Source organism: Oncorhynchus clarkii, chromosome 1 (assembly GCF_045791955.1).
Source record: "Oncorhynchus clarkii lewisi isolate Uvic-CL-2024 chromosome 1, UVic_Ocla_1.0, whole genome shotgun sequence".
In the NCBI taxonomy this organism is placed as follows: domain Eukaryota; kingdom Metazoa; phylum Chordata; class Actinopteri; order Salmoniformes; family Salmonidae; genus Oncorhynchus; species Oncorhynchus clarkii.
Genome location: NC_092147.1, coordinates 89,768,355 through 89,774,354, shown reverse-complemented (window position 1 = coordinate 89,774,354; position 6,000 = coordinate 89,768,355).

Here is a 6,000-nt window from a genome sequence, read left to right as displayed (position 1 = left end):
ACCTCCACTGGTATGTCATCCAGCCATGGAGTTTGGTAAACCTCCACTGGTATGTCATCCAGACCTGGAGTTTGGTATACCTCCACTGGTATGTCATCCAGCCCTGGAGTTTGGTATACCTCCACTGGTATGTCATCCAGACCTGGAGTTTGGTATACCTCCACTGGTATGCCATCCAGCCATGGAGTTTGGTATACTTCCACTGGTATGTCATCCAGCCCTGGAGTTTGGTATACCTCCACTGGTATGATATCCAGACCTGGAGTTTGGTATACCTCCACTGGTATGTCATCCAGCCATGGAGTTTGGTATACCTCCACTGGTATGTCATCCAGCCATGGAGTTTGGTATACCTCCACTGGTATGACATCCAGGCCTGGAGTTTAGTATACCTCCACTGGTATGTCATCCAGCCATGGAGTTTGGTATACCTCCACTGGTATGCCATCCAGCCATGGAGTTTGGTATACCTCCACTGGTATGTCATCCAGCCATGGAGTTTGGTATACCTCCACTGGTATGACATCCAAGCCTGGAGTTTGGTATACCTCCACTGGTATGTCATCCAGCCATGGAGTTTGGTATACCTCCACTGGTATGATATCCAAGCCTGGAGTTTGGTATACCTCCACTGGTATGCCATCCAGGCCTGGAGTTTGGTATATCTCAACTGGTATGTCATCCAGCCATGGAGTTTGGTATACCTCCACTGGTATGTCATCCAAGCCTGGAGTTTGGTATACCTCCACTGGTATGTCATCCAGCCATGGAGTTTGGTATACCTCCACTGGTATGATATCCAGACCTGGAGTTTGGTATACCTCCACTGGTATGTCTCCACTGGTATACCATCCAACCATGGAGTTTGGTATACCTCCACTGGTATGATATCCAGACCTGGAGTTTGGTATACCTCCACTGGTATGATATCCAGACCTGGAGTTTGGTATACCTCCACTGGTATGTCATCCAGACCTGGAGTTTGGTATACCTCCACTGGTATGTCATCCAGGCCTGGAGTTTGGTATACCTCCACTGGTATGTCATCCAGGCCTGGAGTTTGGTATACCTCCCTGGTATGTCTCCACTGGTATGTCATCCAGCCCTGGAGTTTGGTATACCTCCACTGGTATGACATCCAGCCATGGAGTTTGGTATACCTCCACTGGTATGTCATCCAGACCTGGAGTTTGGTATACCTCCACTGGTATGTCTCCACTGGTATGACATCCAACCATGGAGTTTGGTATACCTCCCTGGTATGTCTCCACTGGTATACCATCCAACCATGGAGTTTGGTACACCTCCACTGGTATGTCATCCAGCCCCAGAGTTTGGTAAACCTCCACTGGTATGTCATCCAGACCTGGAGTTTGGTATACCTCCACTGGTATGTCATCCAGCCCTGGAGTTTGGTATACCTCCCTGGTATGTCTCCACTGGTATGTCATCCAGCCCTGGAGTTTGGTATACCTCCACTGGTATGTCATCCAGCCCTGGAGTTTGGTATACTTCCACTGGTATGTCATCCAGCCCTGGAGTTTGGTACACCTCCACTGGTATGTCATCCAGCCCTGGAGTTTGGTATACCTCCACTGGTATGACATCCAGCCCTGGAGTTTGGTATACCTCCACTGGTATGCCATCCAGCCATGGAGTTTGGTATACCTCCACTGGTATGACATCCAGCCATGGAGTTTGGTATACCTCCACTGGTATGATATCCAAGCCTGGAGTTTGGTATACCTCCACTGGTATGTCATCCAGCCCTGGAGTTTGGTATACCTCCACTGGTATGCCATCCAGCCATGGAGTTTGGTATACCTCCACTGGTATGACATCCAGCCATGGAGTTTGGTATACCTCCACTGGTATGACATCCAAGCCTGGAGTTTGGTATACCTCCACTGGTATGTCATCCAGCCCTGGAGTTTGGTATACCTCCACTGGTATGTCATCCAGACCTGGAGTTTGGTATACCTCCACTGGTATGCCATCCAGCCATGGAGTTTGGTATACCTCCACTGGTATGTCATCCAGCCATGGAGTTTGGTATACCTCCACTGGTATGACATCCAGCCCTGGAGTTTGGTATACCTCCACTGGTATGTCATCCAGCCATGGAGTTTGGTATACCTCCACTGGTATGACATCCAAGCCTGGAGTTTGGTATACCTCCACTGGTATGCCATCCAGCCATGGAGTTTGGTATACCTCCACTGGTATGACATCCAAGCCTGGAGTTTGGTATACCTCCACTGGTATGACATCCAAGCCTGGAGTTTGGTATACCTCCACTGGTATGCCATCCAGCCCTGGAGTTTGGTATACCTCCACTGGTATACCATCCAACCATGGAGTTTGGTATACCTCCACTGGTATGTCATCCAAGCCTGGAGTTTGGTATACCTCCACTGGTATGTCATCCAGCCATGGAGTTTGGTATACCTCCACTGGTATGATATCCAGACCTGGAGTTTGGTATACCTCCACTGGTATGTCTCCACTGGTATACCATCCAACCATGGAGTTTGGTATACCTCCACTGGTATGATATCCAGACCTGGAGTTTGGTATACCTCCACTGGTATGTCTCCACTGGTATACCATCCAACCATGGAGTTTGGTATACCTCCAATGGTATGATATCCAGACCTGGAGTTTGGTATACCTCCACTGGTATGTCATCCAGACCTGGAGTTTGGTATACCTCCACTGGTATGTCATCCAGGCCTGGAGTTTGGTATACCTCCACTGGTATGTCATCCAGGCCTGGAGTTTGGTATACCTCCCTGGTATGTCTCCACTGGTATGTCATCCAGCCCTGGAGTTTGGTATACCTCCACTGGTATGTCATCCAGCCCTGGAGTTTGGTATACCTCCACTGGTATACCATCCAGCCATGGAGTTTGGTATACCTCCACTGGTATGACATCCAAACATGGAGTTTGGTATACCTCCCTGGTATGTCTCCACTGGTATACCATCCAACCATGGAGTTTGGTATACCTCCACTGGTATGTCTCCACTGGTATACCATCCAACCATGGAGTTTGGTATACCTCCACTGGTATGTCATCCAGCCATGGAGTTTGGTATACCTCCACTGGTATGTCATCCAGGCCTGGAGTTTGGTATACCTCCACTGGTATGATATCCAGACCTGGAGTTTGGTATACCTCCACTGGTATGTCATCCAGACCTGGAGTTTGGTATACCTCCACTGGTATGTCATCCAGCCCTGGAGTTTGGTATACCTCCACTGGTATGTCATCCAGCCCTGGAGTTTGGTATACCTCCACTGGTATGTCATCCAGACCTGGAGTTTGGTATACCTCCACTGGTATGTCATCCAGACCTGGAGTTTGGTATACCTCCACTGGTATGTCATCCAGCCCTGGAGTTTGGTAAACCTCCACTGGTATGTCATCCAGGCCTGGAGTTTGGTATACCTCCACTGGTATGTCATCCAGCCATGGAGTTTGGTATACCTCCACTGGTATGTCATCCAGGCCTGGAGTTTGGTATACCTCCACTGGTATGACATCCAGCCCTGGAGTTTTCCCTGGCCTTGCCATCCAGCCCTGGAGTTTGGTATACTTCCACTGGTATGCCATCCAGCCCTGGAGTTTTCCCAGACTGAAAGGCTTTAATCGAAGAAGTTCCTCCTTCGTAACTGGGCCTTCACAGGAGTCTTTCTGTACAGATGATCATTTTACATTATTAATAGGGGGAGAAAATCTATACAATTAACTTTGGTTAGTGAAGATGGAGGAGACTGAAACGAAAACAAATGCTTAAAGTACTTTGCTTCCTCTTTTATATCGTTTGATGAATCATGGGTGAATCTGTCATTTGTAACACGTTTTAGTACATTTCTATGTTGAAGATTTGAGCAAATAAATGGTTGCAATTTCCCCCATATTCCATTCAGCTCGCTTTAATTTATAATATATTACACTTAATCTTTCTTGAATAAGTTCCTCCAATGTCTTTTTGTTTTCCCTCTAACTCATTCTGAACCTCTATGGTACAGTTTTTATTGCTGTCTATCTGTGATGTTAGTTCTTCTGTTGCATTTGTTAATATGGACTATTTTGACTTACATTGCTTTTGTTTTAGAGATGAGTATTGAATTGCATGGCCTCTATTGGAACATTTAAAAGTGTCTCGTACAATAAGGAGATCTGCTGTACCTGTGTTAGGTTGGAAAAAGTCAGTTATGAATTATCCTAGTTAAAAACAATTTAATGGATTTGATTAAATTCCCAATATCTCAGGATATTAAACCTCCATGTATATCTCACTAGGTCAGGATATTAAACCTCCTCCATGTATATCTCACTAGGTCAGGATATTAAACCTCCTCCATGTATATCTCACTAGGTCAGGATATTAAACCTCCTCCATGTATATCTCACTAGGTCAGGATATTAAACCTCCTCCATGTATATCTCACTAGGTCAGGATATTAAACCTCCTCCATGTATATCTCACTAGGTCAGGATATTAAACCTCCATGTATATATCTCACTAGGTCAGGATATTAAACCTCCTCCATGTATATCTCACTAGGTCAGGATATTAAACCTCCTCCATGTATATCTCACTAGGTCAGGATATTAAACCTCCATGTATATCTCACTAGGTCAGGATATTAAACCTCCATGTATATCTCACTAGGTCAGGATATTAAACATCCATGTATATCTCACTAGGTCAGGATATTAAACGTCCATGTATATCTCACTAGGTCAGGATATTAAACCTCCATGTATATCTCACTAGGTCAGGATATTAAACCTCCATGTATATCTCACTAGGTCAGGATATTAAACATCCATGTATATCTCACTAGGTCAGGATATTAAACCTACTCCATGTATATCTCACTAGGTCAGGATATTAAACATCCATGTATATCTCACTAGGTCAGGATATTAAACCTCCTCCATGTATATCTCACTAGGTCAGGGTATTAAACCTCCTCCATGTATATCTCACTAGGTCAGGATATTAAACCTACTCCATGTATATCTCACTAGGTCAGGATATTAAACCTCCTCCATGTATATCTCACTAGGTCAGGGTATTAAACCTCCTCCATGTATATCTCACTAGGTCAGGATATTAAACCTCCTCCATGTATATCTCACTAGGTCAGGATATTAAACCTCCATGTATATCTCACTAGGTCAGGATATTAAACCTCCATGTATATCTCACTAGGTCAGAATATTAAACATCCATGTATATCTCACTAGGTCAGGATATTAAACCTACTCCATGTATATCTCACTAGGTCAGGATATTAAACCTCCTCCATGTATATCTCACTAGGTCAGGATATTAAACGTCCATGTATATCTCACTAGGTCAGGATATTAAACCTCCTCCATGTATATCTCACTAGGTCAGGATATTAAACCTCCTCCATGTATATCTCACTAGGTCAGGATATTAAACCTCCATGTATATCTCACTAGGTCAGGATATTAAACCTCCATGTATATCTCACTAGGTCAGGATATTAAACATCCATGTATATCTCACTAGGTCAGGATATTAAACCTCCATGTATATCTCACTAGGTCAGGATATTAAACCTACTCCATGTATATCTCACTAGGTCAGGATATTAAACCTCCTCCATGTATATCTCACTAGGTCAGGGTATTAAACCTCCTCCATGTATATCTCACTAGGTCAGGATATTAAACCTCCATGTATATCTCACTAGGTCAGGATATTAAACCTCCTCCATGTATATCTCACTAGGTCAGGATATTAAACCTACTCCATGTATATCTCACTAGGTCAGGATATTAAACCTCCTCCATGTATATCTCACTAGGTCAGGATATTAAACCTCCTCCATGTATATCTCACTAGGTCAGAATATTAAACCTCCATGTATATCTCACTAGGTCAGGATATTAAACCTCCTCCATGTATATCTCACTAGGTCAGGGTATTAAACCTCCTCCATGTATATCTCAC